At 40.4% G+C, this 18072-nt stretch overlaps 1 protein-coding gene and 1 non-coding gene across 2 annotated transcripts in view; both read left to right on the plus strand.

Moving 5' to 3' along the window:
- Positions 1–18072, plus strand: part of HSD17B12 (hydroxysteroid 17-beta dehydrogenase 12) — a 153131-nt gene that overhangs the window by 21155 nt on the left and 113904 nt on the right. The window lies entirely within an intron of this gene.
- On the plus strand, positions 15849–16012 carry LOC126019979 (U1 spliceosomal RNA). Its single transcript, XR_007499574.1, has one exon. It is a non-coding gene; the product is annotated as a U1 spliceosomal RNA (small nuclear RNA).

Here is an 18072-nt window from a genome sequence, read left to right on the forward strand (position 1 = left end):
ATTCAGAAAAATTAATGAAACAGCATTTCTGATAGTAGCTTTAACCTCCGTTCTCACTCTTACTTTTCCTGGAACTGTAGAACAAACCAAATTAAATTCCTCCAATTTTTCTTTGCGTTAACTGCCCTCCAGTGGAGAAAACACAGGGCTGTGAAATCGCCAGGTAGTAAGCAGCAGAGAACCGGAGCAGTCCAGGTCAGAGCTTGGCTGCATAATTGCTTTCCATGCACAGAGATTGTTTTCACCCCTCCCAAGCTTGAATGTTGTGCATGAGCCCCTCCTTTATTCGAGTTTGTTGAAGCTCTGAGGAGGGATCTGTTCTTAGTGTTCAGATTTCATTGCTTTTGATGCTGCGTTCTCTGTGCATGCCCCTCCTCATTGATGAATAGTTCATGAGACCAGAGGTAAATCTAGCAACAGAGTTGAGAGCAGGCACTAACTGGATCTCACCCCAAGAATGAACTTAGATGATGACTTGGTGGTTATATTTTGTGTGTGTAGCCTTTTTTTTTTTTTTTTTTGTCACACCTGATGCTCAGAGTTCACTCCTGGCAGTGTGGTGCCAGGGATTGAACTGGGATCAGTGGAACATAAGGTAAGCTCCTTACACCCTGTACTGTCTCTCCAACCAGTATTATTAAAAAAAATTTTTTTTAATAGATCAAAGAAAGCCTCAAGTTAGTTCTTGTAAACAAGTGTTTTATGGCTATGTCAGGCTATATAGAGCTCTTAGGAAATTCTGAGTCCTGTTGGAAAGGTCTGCTGGGCTGGAGCGGTAGTAGAGTGAGGAGGGACTTGCTTTGCATGTTCTGATCTTTGAAGTTCAATCCTCAGCAGCCCATGTGGTCCCCTGAGTGCACCAAAAGTGATTCCTGAGTGCAGAGCTAGGAGTGAGCATGCACTGCCCTGTAAACTGCTGAGTGTGGGGCCCAAACCATCCCCCATATAAATTAAAAAAGAAAACACACTCTTAAGGTATTTGAACTTTTGCGGGATGGGGGAGAGTTTTGAAAAATTTGAGGAAAACCAGTGATATGAATATTATTTAATTTTCTTAAGCAGTTTCACTTTTATCACTTAAAAATATTTGCAGGCTGAAAGATGGTTCAATGGGCCGAGTGTCTACTTTGTATGCCAGAGGCCTTATATACTCAGTAGGCCCTGAGCATTACCAGGTGTGGTAATCAAAATGCGAACAAAATCTGTAATGAATTACTGTTTTTAGGATGCTGAGCTCATTCTGAGCTCTAATAATTGACTCTAGAGGGTGCTGATGAGCATTAAAGTCTTCCAAAAATTTACACTGAAGTGATTTTTATTGAAATGATATTTCCTGTGGGCTGGAGCCATAGTACAGCTGGTAAGACACCTTGCACTCAGTCAACCCATATTCAGTCCCTGGTACCCTGTATTGTCCCTGAGCCTTGCCAGGATTGATCTCTGAGCACAGAGTTAGGAGTAAATTCTGAGCACAGCTGACTATGGCCCCACATCAAAATAAATAAAAATTATGGATTTTAATTTACTATTTGAACATAAGCAACATTTTTGCCTTCCAAGAAAACCCAAAGAACAAATACATAGCATCTTTTCAAACTGGGTAAAAAGTTTTATCACTGTACTTAGAAAATTCATTGAATGTTTGCAGTTTTTTCTTATAGAGAAATTAAAATATATTCTAAAGTTAGATATTATAATCTTTTTGATTAAAATAGATGTAGCTAAAGAAATTTATGTGGGAAAGAGGTAGAGAGAAAAGTCTCTTTTGGGGGTGTTGGGGACACTCCTGGTAAGATTCTAGGGGCCAGAATTGAATCTGGGTCAGCAGAGTTAAAGGCAAGTGAGTGCCTTATTGGTGTATTATATCTCCAGCCCTAACATTATATGTTGTTTGTTTTTGTTTTTGGGTCACACTGGGTGGTTCTGAGAATTTACTTCTGCCTCTGCTCATAAGGGTCACTCCTTGTGGGGCTCAGTGAACCATATGGGGTTCGAACTTGGGTTGGCCATGTACGAGATACCCTACTCCTATTTCTCTGGACCCAACCAGTGTTAATAAAGTGGATGGGAACACATTAAGATTGTTTGCCCTTTGGGTGTGCCTCAAACTGAAGGTTTTTTTTGGTGTGCTTTTGAGTTAAATTACTGGTATACAATAGGTACACCAAAATGTTCAATGGCATGTGAGTGTATAAAGAAAACACATACACACATGTACACACATACACATGACTACTACTTAGCTATTGGGGATGATGAAAATTTGTTTTTGCAGCAACATGGAATGGGAGGAACTGGAGGAGTTTTTATGTTAAGGGAAGGCAGAAGTTCAATGACCTGGATGAGATTACTCTTTTTTTTTTGTGGTTTTTGGGTCACACCCGGCAGTGCTCAGGGGTTATTTCTGGCTCCAGGCTCAGAAATTGCTCCTGGCAGGCACAGAGGACCATATGGGGCGCCGGGATTCGAACCGATGACCTCCTGCATGAAAGGCAAACACCTTACCTCCATGCTATCTCTCCGGCCCCCATGAGATTACTCTTAAGTGAGATATAAGAAATAAAGCAAGGGAGCTGATGAAGTCGGATGAAAAACAGCCCTTAAGGGGCCGGGCGGTGGCGCTGGAGGTAAGGTGCCTGCCTTGCCTGCGCTAGCCTAGGACGGACCGCGGTTCGATCCCCCGGCGTCCCATATGGTCCCCCAAGAAGCCAGGAGCAACTTCTGAGCGCATAGCCAGGAGTAACCCCTGAGCGTCACAGGGTGTGGCCCAAAAACCAAAAAAAAAAAAAAAAAAAAAAAACAGCCCTTAAGGTTAACTACAGAACTGAACTTAACAAAGGAGAGGGGGCTAGGGAGAGGGCTGAAGAGGTAAAGGAGGACAGTGGGCTGTGGTGGTATGATCCTTAAGACTTGCTGCTGGTTTTTGTTAACATTGTGCCCTTAAAACAAACATTCACAGTCTTGTAAGAATGCATTTTCTCAATTAATAAAAATACAGATATGAAAAAGACATCTAAAAAAAACCCCATGGTGATAAAGATGTGACTGATCAAAGCAAAAGAAACAGCCACCCAAACTCACATGTTTCCTGTATAGGAACTTGATTTGGGATTTGGTAAACTTTCCTGAGACCCTCAGTATGGCAAGTCTTTGAGAATTAGAGTCTTAAGAGCAAATCTGTGCTCTTAAGTGATAGTATATTTGAATACTGCTTTTAGGGTTTCCTAAGTATTTGTAATTCAGTCTTGTCCTTGGACTATTAGCCACATTTTACAGGTGAGGGGACCATGAATTAATGGACATTTTAGGGCTCATTTGTTCAATAGACATTTATTGCTTGCTCACTTATTGCTCTGTGTGGGTTTCTGTGTTAGGAACGGAAGAACAGTTCCTTACCTGGAGGAACTAGCAGTCCAGGGGAGGTGATTAAACAAACAAATGGAAAAAAACGATGCTCTGGAGTGCCCAGCACTGGGAAGCATTTATGCAGAGAATGCGGTAGAAGAGCAGAAGAGGTACCTGGAGCAGGGTGATTGATGAGGTGACAGGAGCCCTCTAGGTGAAGGAGATGGGGAGAGGGCACTCTAGGAAGCCGACACAGCAGGAGCAAAGCTGTGAAAGTGCTGATATTCTAAAAGGGAATCAAGAGAATAAATATTCTTCAGACTAAAGTTCATAGCTGAGAGATCCCTGAATACTTGGGCCCATAAAATGTACTAGTGGTCTAATATCAGCTTCACCTTGCCTTTCTTCTTGCTCAGTCTGAAGGTCTAGACTAAAAATAGCTCTTCATACAGGGATAAAACCTGCCAGTAATAATCCCAAGAAAAAAAGTTTATACTAGATTTAGTTATGGGCAAACACCTCACAATATCGATGTGCTAATTAAAAATCATTTTCTTTATTAAACTGCTTGCTAAAGGCCTCCCCCCATTTTCTTGGGCTTTTATTCATTTCTGGTTTCTTAAGGTCTAACAGTGATGGCTAACCTTTTTGAGCCTGAGTGCCCAAACTGCCGTACCTCCCTGGTCCTCCCAATGGCTAGTCTGGCCCTGTTGCCAGGTGAGCTGCAAAGCAGACACCGGCACACTCGCCTCCTGCCACGCGCGCCGCATATCTTAATTGTAGACTTTCCGGCGTGCCAGCTGCAAGGCCTTTGCGTGCCACCACTGGCATGCCGTCATCGAGGGCTAGGATGTAGTATACCAAGGATGTAATATGTTTGGCACATACTTGGTGTTCAATTAATATCTGATGTAGGAAGATATGCTAAAAATCATTGGGAGTGTCCAGGTATTAAAAATGTGGTTTTCCGAAAACTGGAATGCATTTTCATATTTAGCTGGCTTTTCCTATTATTTTTTTGCTTTTAAAAAGAATTTAAACAAACAGTGTTAGTAATTCGAGCATGTGAATTTGGGCAGAGCTTGTTAGGGACAATGTTTCTGTATCCCACAGCTATTGGTTGGAACATTCCACAGGGGCAAGAGGAGGACGGTGGCCTCATTTAGGTTTTCAGGGCCTTGGAATGAGTTGCTGACCTGGGACCCTTAGCTCTTCCTGTGCCTCTCCATAGGGTTTCTCACTTATCTTTAGATGTGCTGAGTTTCCTCAAGGACCATTGAGGTGGTTCCAAGAAACTGAAGTTGCCAGATATCCTAAAGCTTTGACTTCAAGTCTTTTTTTTTTTGTTTGTTTTTTCGGGCCACACCTGTTTGATGCTCAGGGGTTACTCCTGGCTAAGCGCTCAGAAATTGCCCCTGGCTTGGGGGGACCATATGGGACACCGGGGATCGAACCGCAGTCCTTCCTTGGCTAGCGCTTGCAAGGTACCTCTAGCGCCACCTCACCAGCCCCTGACTCCAAGTCTTACGTAGTTATTTCTGCCCATCCTGTTGACAAAGCAAGACACAGGACTAGCCTAGAATCAAGCAGAAGGGGGGAGAAGGGGATCCTCCCTTGTGATGGGAAAAGAACAGATTTTCAGCAGGGTGGTTCAGATGCACTTTCAAAAATGGCAGTGGAGAAAGTAAAGGGAATATATTGATGGATCTGTATTTTTCAATTAAAAAACTTTAATTGAAAAGGGGGTTGTTCTTTTGGGATTTTTCCTGCCTTAGCACTGAGGAGTAAGTCCTGGCAAGGCTCTGGGGAACCATGTGAGATACTAGAGTGACTAATCCTGGGTCAGCTGCACGGCAAATGTCCTACCCACTCCAGAATATTGTTGTTTGTTTTGGGGCACCCCAGTGATGCCCAGGCTTTAGCCTATGTTCAGGGATCACTCCTGGCAGGATTCAGTGGGCCATATGGGCACAAGGGATCAAACCTGACTCAGCTGCATGCAGGTCTACCCCTGTTCATCTCTTTGACCACAAAAGAAGCAATTTTTTAAAATTTTTCTTTTTTTCTTTTTGGGTGGTGGTGGTGGTATGGTGGTTGGTTGGGGGTGGTGGTGGTGGGTGGGGTAAAAGAAGCAATTTTTAATGTGTAGTTGACTACTGTGAATTGAATAGTTTGATTAAATACCACCAAGAATCAGTGTTGTACTGTGTTGAAAAATTCAATGGTCCCTGAAAATTTCAACTGGGTGTGATTATAAAGGTCAAATGTAATTTATTTTTCAGTTTTTTTTTGTTTTGTTTTGTTATGGAGAGTTAACATTTTTTTATTTTTCTACTTAACAATGATGGCACAGGGCTGCAGAAATAATTCAACAGGCCAGAGCACATGCATTGCATGTTGGAGGTCCAATTTTGATCCCCAGCACCATCAGATGTGACCCATGAACACTGAGCCAGGAGTAGCCCTTAAACACGGCCTGGTATGGCCTACAAACCAAAAACCTAGACAGCAGCATGGTGGCATGTCAGGGATGGATCAGAGTGGTTGAACACATGCCTTAGTGCATTAGTCTTTGAGTTTTATTCTACTACCTTATTTCCCAACATGCCTGGAATGCCCTGGACCCTGAGCACCCATGGACGTGACCACCACCACAACAATTAAAAACAGTTGCATAGTAGTAATAAAAATATCCAAGGGAGGCTTCCAGAAGTTTGAAATTTAACAAAGACCAGTTTGAAATTGAACAAAGGCAGAATTGGGTAGGGTGGATAGATCTAATGAATTAAAATGCTGTTTGTGAAACAGGAAAAATGGTACAGCAGGCAGGGGCTTTTACCTTGCACGTAGCCCATTTTGTTTCTATTCCTGGCACCGCATATGGTCCTCTAACCACCAAAAACAAACAAAATAAATAATAATAAGATCCTTCTTGTGAAGGGCAGTAATTTTGCTTTTTGCATTTTAGCTTGCAGTTTCTTATTGTAGAGTTCAGATGCAAAATGAGACCATGGGTTTTTCTACTCATCTCCAGCATTATTTGGAGATAGCACTTTGTCTAGATATCATTGAATTCAGGGTGGCTTAGAAATAACTTATAATTTTATTTTTCACTTGCAATTTTAGGATGTTGCTATGAGATGTCCAGAAAGCCACTGTTTCTCCTAAAATTGGGTTAGGAAGAAATCATCTTTTATTTAAGATGAGCTTTTGATTTTATTTTTTTTTTTTGCTATTACTATTTATTTTCCCTTTTTTTCTTTTTTAAAGCAAATGAAAATCACTCACACTGAGAGAAGATAAAGAGATTTAAAGCCATGGAAAATGTCTTCTCTTCCTAATAAAATATCTAGTCTTTTTCTTCTCTGTAAAAACCTTGAGTCAAAAATGTACTCGTGAGTGCGGGTGTTTGTATTCTCATGGTGTAGCTAAGTCAGACAGGTCTGCAGCAGGCGGGTTTATTTTTAGACACTGGGTTGCCATTTTTATCCTGCAGAAATATTCATCAGAATCTTGCTGACAGGCCCTCAGCTTTATAAATGTGTCACACAGACCAGATTTTGTTCTTTGTCTCATTTTCTCTCCAACCCTTCTTTTCCCATTGATTTGTTGTTCAGATGACTGGAGGAGGAGAATTAAAAAAATTTTTTTTTCCAATTCATATATTAGATACTTCAATTCACACTGAGTTTTAGCCTCACCCAGTTCATTCATCTTTCTGCAGCTGCTTACACATCTCTCCCTATTGTCTATGGTAGAAACTCGTAGAGACAAGTTTGAAGGCAGAAAAAGAGAAGGGCTTGGTGGAAGTTCATCTTATTAGTTGCTTCTTTTTGCAGACCTGCTGCTGCTGCTGCTGTTGTTGTTGTTCTTGGTGGTGGTGGTGGTGGTGGTGGTGTGTGTGTGTGTGTGTGTGTGTGTGTGTGTGTGTGCGCGTGTGTTTGCTCTTGCTAAAAGCTAACTACTGGCATTATTTTGTATGAATAAGCTGCCTAAGAATTTGAGATTACTATATGTAACTGAAAATCTACTGGCTTACATTGAAAATAAATTCATTGTTTCTAAATCCAAACAACACTGGCCATTTTATTTTTATTTATAGTTTTCTGATTTTGTTTGTTTTTGTTTTTGTTTGTTTTGTTTTTGGAAATGCTCAGGGGTACTCCTGGTTCCTACACTTGGGAATTACTCCTGGTGGTGCTTGGGGACCATATGGGAAGCCAGGGATTGAATTTGGGTTGGCTGTATGCAAGGCAAGAGCCCTATGCTCTATTACCTTTCTGCACCCCCTACAACCTTTTTTTTTTCTTGGTGCAACAACATCTTTACATGTCTACTCTCAGCTTTCTTTTGGGGGTTCTCCTGGCAATACGGAATAGGTCATGCAGTCCCAGGGATTAACCTGGGCCTGCTGCATGCAAAGGACGTACAGTAGGTAGCTCTTTTGGGATACCTTGCTACACTCTTGAGGTGTTTTAATTTGTTAGGAGACCTCTGTCATTATAACTGTCTTTGTTGTTGTTAGGAGCTGGGGATCACACCCCAGTAATGCTTAGGAAGGCAAAAAAAAAATCTTTTGAAGGAAGAATGACATACTTTAGAGCAAGGTGGCATAAGATGGGGAGTATTATATGACCTTCTTTTGGGCATATTAAACGTTGTTTATTAGTATAATAAATATCACTCAGTATTATTTATTGACAGTCAGATACTATTTTAGACACACAGATTCATTCATACATCTAGCAGTCCCTGACCTCATGAAGCGTATTACATACTTGTTGGGAAGAGAGGGGAAGTCAAATTAAATGAAAACTGCTAATATATTAGAAGTTAAGCCTTAAGGAAAGCTTCAGAGTGTAGGTGCCGTTGAAGTTACGGCAGATTTAAGTTAAGGCACATTTAGTGTCTTGGTAAGTGGAGTGAAATCAAGGAAGACAGTGCCAAGGGCCAGCGGAAGTGTAGAGGGTGTCCAGCCTCTACGGGCACTTCCAGTGAATGCAACTCTCAAGCTAGCTGGGAGCTGTGAATCTAAGGCTTTGTGTAGTTTTAGTTTATTTATTTACTTACTTATTTATTTATTTATTTTTGGTTTTTGGGCCACACCCGACGTTGCTCAGGGGTACTCCTGGCTGTTTGCTCAGAAATAGCGCCTGGCAGGCACGGGGGACCATATGGGACACCGGGATTCCAACCAACCACCTTTGGTCCTGGATCAGCTGCTTGCAAGGCAAACGCCGCTGTGCTATCTCTCCGGGCCCTAGTTTAGTTATTTTTTTTAGAGATCCTTGAGATCTGTGATCAGTAATACTGTTAATGAGAATTAAGACTTTCTTATTTGTTTTTGGACCATTCCTGGCAGTGCATGGGGCTCACTCTTGGCTCTGCATACTGAGATCTCTCCTAGAGAATTGAGGGACCAAATGGGTTGCTGGGGATAGCTATGCCTGGGTCAGGTGTGTGCAATGCAAGTAATTTACTTGCTGTAGTATCTCTTTAGCCTGAATTTTGCAAGATTTTTAAGATTTAGAAAGATTGTCCTTTTACATTCATATCCATATAGAACAATTAGCAAAAGATAGTTAACAATAATGATGCTAATCCCAACGTTGGATTAGAGATCCTAATTCTGTTTTTTCAACTTCCTGTAGCTCAGATGGAGGTCTCTACTAGTAATCTAATAATAAAGTAGATGTCTGGACAAATTCTGCTACTAATCTGAAGTCATCTGATAGCACATTTAATATTTGATTCTATAAATAAAGGATAGTAATAAAGAAAACAATAAAGATGTTATTTTAGAGTGCTTTTTGCATCAAACAATAATAAATAACGTGTGCCAGGAATTATAAGGATTTGATATTGATAGTTTTATACTAATCTCTGAGTAACTGTAGTAACTGTTTTTAACTATAATAGCAAATGCACAAGAGCATTTTTTTTTAAGTTTTTGGGTCACACCCAGTGGTGCTCAGGTGTTGCTCTTGGCTCTGTGCTCAGAAATCGCTCCTGGCAAGCTCGGGAAACCATATGGGATGCCGGGAATCGAACTTGGGTCCTGGCTGGGTTGACCGTATGCAAGGCAAATGCCCTACAACTGTCACTCCAGCCCCTTTAATAACATTATTAATGTAGTTCATAGATGAGAAAAATGAATTAGGTATTCATCTTTTTTTTTTTTTTTTTTGAAATAACAACAACAAAAAGCGTGCCCCACGCTGGTCAGGCAGGGCTCGGGTGGTGGTGTCCTGGCTCCACTCTCTTGATGCTGGAGTGAAGGAGCCTGCAGTACCAGGGATCAAACTCAAAGTCTTATGTGCTCTACCACTTGAACTGTCTCCCAGCCCAGCTTATTTCTCTTTAAGGATGACAAGGAAAGGAAATAGAGTGTTTCATTCCACAGTGCAGTGGGCTGCAAAGGTGTAAGTGATGCTGCAAGAGTGTAATGCTAGGGGAAGATGAGTCCCTAATATCTGAGCCAGAGAGGAAAGGGGAACTTGAGGATGTGCTTGAATCTGAGATGGCTCCTTTGAATGCTCTGGTCCACAGTTCCACAATCCTTGAAGCCGGTCTTAGATGTGATTTGGCCCAGAGTTCAGCCATTCTTCCTTGCTTCCAACTTCAGATACTGAACCCTCACCCTCTCTCTACCTTGCCCATCTGATGCCATTAGAATTCTTTACTCAGAGAGATTGTCTTGTTTTGTTTGTTCACTGGGTTGTCTCTTGAATTAAGTGAAGGAGGTATTTCTGAGCTTCTCATTGGCTTTCTAATGGAGCGAAATTTCCAGCTTGGATTTAGGTGGAATCTAAATTGCTCTTGGAGAGTAAATGTTGTGACGTGGCCTGTCTGTTACATCCCCATCTGGGTTTTTAGACACCTTCTGCCCCAAATTAGAAGATGCCAGGCTGTCAGGATTCAGGTGGTCCACTCCCCAGAAACCTGCTGTGAGGAAACACAAATGTGGGTGGTGCAAGGTTATTTGCATACCACAGAATGCTTTGTTTTGGGGGGAGTGAACTCCCAATTAGTGTTTAGAGTTTAGAATATAAATGTAAGGGCTGATAATAGCCAGGATGCCCAAGGATGACCTTTCAGGTCCTCTTTAGATTGGCGGCACTTGTCAGAAGGAGTAAGTCAAGTCTACCAGATGGCAAATTTAATGTGAAATGTTACAGTAGTTTACCATATACTTTCAGCAGATGCTTCCCAGATACTCGGGGTTTATTTGCCATAGTGAATTCTCAGCAAGTAGTGCTGTTGTATTTAAGTGAGATCTGAATGGAGAATTCCAGGGAAGACTGGGTTTCAGGTAACTCTGCATGAAGACGAAGGCTTAGCCTTCAGGCCTGCTAGATGGGTAATTCCTGATTAGAAGGTGGTTTGTTAATAAGAAGAACCTGCATAGAACAACCAACCCATTATCTCAACACTGTTTTACAAGTTGATCTTCAAGTGCTAGATGTTAGGATAAAGCCATGGGAAAACCCATTATAATTTCTTTTCTATTTCTAGAAAAGAAATCCCTTTTGACCTTTGATCAGTCCTGTTTATCTGTGCTTCGCCCAGTAAATTTAGTCAGGGGAGTTGGGCAGAAGCTTTTTGAGTCTAGTGGGAAGTGGTTGCCCACCTCAGAGATAGATGGTTCTTGTTTGGTTTCTGGAAAGTCTGAGATTATTAAGTGTTTTCTCTCCTAAGAAGCTCTGGCACTGACTGAATTAAACAGATCCTCTTGGTGCGGTGCCCACACCAGGGCCATAGTTCCAATATGTAATTTTGTTAACTACATTAGCATGTACAGAATATAATTTTATTTGAATTTGAAACATTGTAACATCAAAGAAGCAAAACATGTTTTAGAAAAGGTAGAAAATGTAGCTCAGTAAAAAAAAAAAAAAAAAAAAAGAAACTAAAAATTACTCTCAGTTCTTGGCTTAGAAGTACCAGCATTGACTTCTTGATCTATATTTGATGTTTCAGACTTTTCAGCTTTTTCCATTATACACAGATAGACAAACATGTATGTATATTTTAATTTCCTCTTTTGAGCAGAGGAAGGCAGGTATACTTGTTACTCCTATTGTTTCTGGGAATAGGTTTATGTATTATCCAAGTTACTCTTTCTGATTTATCATAAGATAAATGGCATTTTCAAAATTCCATTGGAGGGAAATAAACATCATTAAACAGTCAATTTTTTTCCTCACAAAATTTCGCTCCAAATTGTTTTCAATTAGCAGTATATTATAGTCATCTCTCATCACCAGTAGAATTCTTTGGTGCTATAATTAAAAAATAAATTTAGGGGGGGCCACACCTGGTAGTGTTCAGCATTTACCCCTGGCTTTCTGCTCAAGGGTCACTCTGGGGGTGCTTTGTGGATCTTTGGGATCTTATAGATAGAGCTTAGTTGACTACATGCAAGGCAAGTGCTGTGCAGATTGTACTATCCAGCCACAGTTCTGTAATTTTTGACAGCTACATGATGTTTCTGTTGTCATAATATATGATCTAGATAACTTACATATTCTGTATATAATATAGATAAATATACACCCTAATTTACCTTACATATGCACAATACATATATAGATAATTCTTTATATGTTCTAGTGGTCTATTGTTGAATGGATTCAGTTTTGCTATTGCAAACAATGCTGTAATGCTCTAGCATCGTAAAGGTTATGTCCATTTCAAAACTGAAAAAACGGAAAGGCCCTAAAGCATGAAGTTAGTAAGGGCTAGCAGACGGTATGCAAACCTACCATTTAAAGAATCGCTTCAGAGGTTCTTTCATTTGTTGGGTCATTGACCAAGTTAGACAGCCAGGTGACTAGATCTGATTCCTATAAAATCTACAGATAGATTCTAGGTTTGTTGCTAAGCGTTACAAGGTTAGCAGTGCCCTAATCTAATGAGAAACTGAGCTGTAAGGAGTGGATGGCATTAATCCTTAGTAAGTGAGTATGTAAAGAAAACACAACTTGGGCCCAGAGAGATAGCACAGCAGCGTTTGCCTTGCAAGCAGCCGATCCAGGACCAAGGGTGGTTGGTTCAAGTCCCGTTGTCCTACATGGTCCCCCATGCCTGCCAGGAGCTATTTCTGAGCAGACAGCCAGGAGTAACCCCTGAGCACCGCCGGGTGTGGCCCAAAAACCAAAACCAAAACAAAAACAAAAGAAAACACAACTTGAACTTTAGGCATCAGAGGCCTTATCCTTTTTCTCTTTCATCTCCATATAGCAAGACTTTGTTAAGTAGGATGCATTTAAGAAAGTGGCAGTTTTTTGAATTTTTACCCTGGATTTTCTCCAGTTTCTTCTTATTCCTTTGCAGAGTGAAAAAAAAATATGAATAAGTCAATTAGAATCATGAAAAGTATCTAGGATTGTGTTTTAGTGTAGCTGTTGTTAGCAGTTGTAAGAGGTAGGTAGCTTTCTGAAAGGAAGAGTCGGCTTTTTTTCACTCCTAATGCTCCCTGACTATTGTACTATCTGTACTACCTAGCCACTGTGCAGGGTATTGAGCTTATCCATGAACTGAAATACATTTAAATGGCTTTTAATAGCAGTTCTGATTTAACTTACTCTAAAACATATTCAAAGGAAGTTAGTTATAGAATTGCCAAGGAGAGCTTGTTATAACCCTTGGACTACTATCAGACAAGGACATTCCTGTAGTAGACTATTGACTACCAGAGTCTTTGGAAATTGTTTAGAGGTTAAGAAAAAGCTAATGATTATTTCTAGTTAAATATGTAGAATCACAAAAAATGTCAAACTGTGTGTGTGTGTGTGTGTGTGTGTGTGTGTGTGCGCGCGCGCGCGCGTGCTATGCTATATTTTGGCAAAACATTTTTTTTTTAGATCAGATGACTCCAATTTGGCTTCACTTATGAAATTTACATTTTTTGTTTTAGGAGTTAGACATATTTCAGTTTATGTTGAATGTTAAGTATATGGCCTGGGCAACTGTCATTTGAATGTTAGCTTTTCCATGAAAAAAAGAAAATAAAGCCAGTATTCTGTCAGAGAAAAATCTTGAAATTGTACTATCAACTCATTTTATTTTTCCTTGCCATGGTTCACAATCGAATTAATCATTAACATGAAGAACCAGATAACAAGTTAGAAACATTGGTTATACTTATTTTTTTAAATTTCAATAGCTTTGAACTTGTGTATATTACTTAGCCTCTTCTATTATTAGGAGATTATCCAGGGCTTTGACACTCTAGAGGTCAGATAGTCAACCAAGACTTAAAAGACTATCTAGGGCCCGGAGAGATAGCACAGCGGCGTTTGCCTTGCAAGCAGCCGATCCAGGACCAAAGGTGGTTGGTTCGAATCCTGGTGTCCCATATGGTCCCCCGTGCCTGCCGGGAGCTATTTCTGAGCAGACAGCCAGGAGTAACCCCTGAGCACTGCCGGGTGTGGCCCAAAAACCAAAAAAAAAAAAGAATATCTAGAAATTCAGGTTCTGTCAGATGAGTGGGTCAGAAATTACAGTGTCCGTGTGAGAAGTGACTTATATCCTCCATGATGGCAAGTTCCTGGCATGTTATATTCAAGACACAACACACAGGCTGTTTGGATTAGAGTCAGTTCAGGAGTAGTGAAAAAGAAACATTGAGTTTAGCACAATCAGATTAATGAGCTTAATTAGTAATAATCAGATTACTCCTGACCCTGCACTCAGGAATGACACCTGGCATACGAGATGCCAGGGATTGAACTTGGGTCAACCATATGCAGAGCAAACACCTTACCTTCTGTACTATCTCTCCAGCCCCACTAACCTCTTTGAGATAGTTTTTTTTAATATCTGTACAATGATACACTAATACTATAATCCTTGCATAAGAACCTTATTATATGTTGGCTACTATAATGGAACTGGATTGTGATTAGCACAGTTATTATTGAGTATGTGCCAACAACTATCTCTTTGTTACTTGATAACTGCTTAATAAGTTCAGTTGCATGAAAAGACCATTTGCCTTGTGAACAAACAGATTTGGGCTCTTTAGCCTTTGTAGTAGTGGAATGACACATGACTGAAATTTTCCTTCCTGAATTCAACAGATGTTGAGCAAGAGACAGGGCTTCTTTTTACCTTTGCCCTACTGAAGTGTAGCACTTGGTTTTAAAAAGAAAAGGCCCAATAGCTAATCTTGAATAACTTAAAACAGTGGTTTAAAAATGGAAGTAAAATTCTCATCAGTGTAGCCTAAATATTTTATAGTATCTAATTCAGTGGGGTTTGGTGCAGCATTGAACTCCCAATCACTTCTGCCTGGTTTGGACATTTTCATTGCTGCAGAAGGAAATAGCATTTCTGTTAAGCTGTCATTCTCTACTACTTCCCTAGGCCCTCGTCACCATGAATCTTTCGGATTTATTGGTTCTGGATCTTGCCTATGAAATGGAATCATATTGTGTAGGACCTCTGAGTCCATTCTCCTTTGTCTTAGCCTAGTCTTCATTTATATGGTTTATGTACATTAGTGACATAGGCTGCTGCCGCCATTCTTTTTCTTTTTTAAATTTTATTTTATTTTATTGAAACCATTGTGATTTATAAAGTTCTTCATAGTTGGGTTTCAGACATCTGATGAATCAGGGCCAATACTAACACCAGTGTTGACCTCCCTCCAACCATTCTTCTCAGAGTGCATTCCATCTACAATTCCACTGCCGCCACCCCCCCCCCCCAAGCCTGCCAGAATAACAGGCCTATTTTAAGTTGAAATTGTTAAAGTTTGGGTCTCTTTATTCTATTGTTGTTAACTCCACAAAACCTAAAAATCTTATCAAAAAGTGGGGAGAAGAAATGAACAGACACTTCTCTGAAGAAGACCAACAGATGGCCAACAGGCACATGAAAAAATGCTCATTATCATTTATCTTTAGTGAAATCCAAATAAGGACAACAATGAAATATTATCTATACCCTTATGGAAAACAGTATGGAGGGTTCTCAGTAAACTCAAAATTAATCTGCCATATGACCCAACAATTCCTCTTTTGGATATCTATTCCCCAGGACAGAAAACATTTATCCAAAAGGATATATGCCACCGCTATTCATTGCAGCACTCAGTACACTAGCTAAAACTTGGAATCAACCTAGACGTCCAACAACAGATGAGTGAATCATGAAGATGTGGTACATATATACAATGGAATACTACATAGCTGTAAGAAATGAAGCAGTCGTTCAATCTGCTGCAATGTGGGTGGAATTGGAAGATAATATATGTTAAATGAAGTAAGTCAGAAGAAAGATAATTACAGAATGAGATCACTTATTCATAGTATTTAGAATAACTACATGAAGAAATGCAATGATCTAAATGGGAATTGTCTTGAGCACTTTTGGCCCCAGCATAAAGTGAGGAGAAAGAAAGAAACTGAGTGGAAGAGGAGAAACACAAACATGAAAGATGGAAGTAGGGACCAAGTGGTCTCAGGTGCAATGGCGATATTAAAAAAGGACTTAAAATACTTACCTGGTAGGGGTGATTCCATGATCAGGAAGGTGGTTTCCCCAGGGTGAGGCTCGCCCATTGTACCCCGGGTGTGGTGACCCCTGCGATTTCCCCAAATGTGGGAAACTCGACTGCATAATTTATGGTAGTGGGGGACTGTGTGCATGCTCTCCCCTTAAAAAAAAAAAGACTTAACAATCAATTAAGCTGGTGTGGAATGACAATCGACTTCCTTCCTTATTTCTTCTCTCTCTCTCTCTCTCTCTCTCTCTCTCTCTCTCTCTCTCTCTCTCTCTCTCTCTCTCTCTCTCTCTCTCTTTTGCTTTTAGACACTGTGGTGTGCAATACTGTTAGTGAAGGGTATCAGTGTATGTCCCTTCACCCCCAGTCCTTGCTCATAGTGATCATTTACAACTATCATTGTGTAGACCACATTTTCTAGTAGCAGAATTAATGGGTTACAGGATTATTTTGTTTCTCTTTTTGAAGCTCCACCCAAGTGTTTTCCTCAACAGGTGAACTTGAAAAAAATTTCCTTTCTATAACCCTTTTACTTTCTAGTTCCTCTTTCTAATTGCTCACATTTACATGCTTACTATAAGCCAAGTTCCGTACAGTTCCCATTTAATTCTCAAACACTCCATTATGGTAGATACTCATACTAACATTATATTATTGCATCTTTACATTCTTTGAATGAGTTAGATAGTGCTTTCACTTTACAAATATGAAAACTCTGAGATGAGAGGTTAACTAGAGAACCTCTGCTGGATTGCAGAGTTGGTAATTGAACTGGCACTTGAACCTTGCTGGTATGATCTAAATGCTAGTGCTCCAAACCACTTCACACACTGCCTTTGTTCTAAAATTGCTAAAGCTAATAGGCTTTCCTTTGCAGTGTCCTCCTCTTTCAGAAGTAAGGTCTCCAGGGCTTGAAAGTCAATACAGTGGGTAAGGCACTTGCCTTGCACACAGCCCATCTAGTTTCATATGGTCCCCTAAACCTTTTCAGGAATAAATCCCAAGCATAGATAGGTGTGGTCTGAAACAAGCAACAATAAGAAAGAAACAAAAACAGAAGTTCTTTACCTGGTTTTGACCATACCAGGTGGTGGTCAGAGCTTATGCCTTACTCAGTGCTCAGAAGTTCTTGAGCTCCTGGTGGGTTCAGAGAATCAAACCTAAGTTGTCTGTTTATAAGGCAAGCACTTACCTGCTCCTTTATCTCAGGCTTGAGAATTCCCTAGTCTCATGAAACTCTTGCCTTATTACTCTCCCATTTGGGGTCTACCCAAAGGAAACTGGGAAACCAATTTCAATCCACTAGCACACTGAGGCGTAAGGATTGATAGCCTTTTAATTCTTATACAAAGCTTTGCATTTTTAAAGAGGATGTGCCATGAGCAAGATGAATCATCTGAAAAGGGTTTCAGTTAACCAAGTGAGAAAAATCAGACAGAAGATATTTTGGGTTGTGCCACCAGAAAGCATTCCACGTCCTGACCTGGGAGTCAGTCCAGGGAATTAGCTGCCATTGGCAGATCCTAATTTTCAGTTTCTGACTGTTCTTTATTCCCAACCTATGAGTCTTTTGAATGCTGTTTTGTTGCGTTTTCTTTTTTTGTAAGATTTAAGTGGCAAAGTATAACTTTTGGCAGCCTATGGTTGGATCAAGAAAAGCATTAAGAAGTGGTGAGAAAGAGAGAAGGAGTGTGGGCTGGTTGCTCAGCAAGGAACCCCAGAAGACTCAGTGGGAGAAGGGGCCTAAGCTTTTGGGTTAGGATGTTTATAAAATGGGCCATTTCTTTCTATACTAATATGCTGCTGGGAAAAAGAGACATTCTCTAATGAGTTTGTGGGAAATGTGGATTTATTCACAAGTGATTTCCCCATATAGAATAATTTTTATCAAAATAGGAGTAAGAGCCAGAGAGATAGTGCACTTCACAATGTGGGTTCAATTCTCGGCATCCCATATGGTCCCTCGAGCACTGCCAGGAATGATTCCTAAGCACAGAGCCAGGACTAATCCCTGAGCACCACTGGGTGTGGTGAAAAAAAAAAATTAGGAAAACAAGTTTTTAGGTCTTCCTGCTTCCTATCACTTTGACTTTTTGTCTTTAATAAAAATGCAGGAAGTTGCCGCTGTTTATTAACTTGCCGTGGGCATGCTGCTCTTCTTTGTTCTTTGTTAAATATGAGCTGGCATGTGTTAGACTAAGTTAGCATTTGTTCTT

Source organism: Suncus etruscus, chromosome 9 (genome assembly GCF_024139225.1).
Source record: "Suncus etruscus isolate mSunEtr1 chromosome 9, mSunEtr1.pri.cur, whole genome shotgun sequence".
NCBI lineage: Eukaryota > Metazoa > Chordata > Mammalia > Eulipotyphla > Soricidae > Suncus > Suncus etruscus.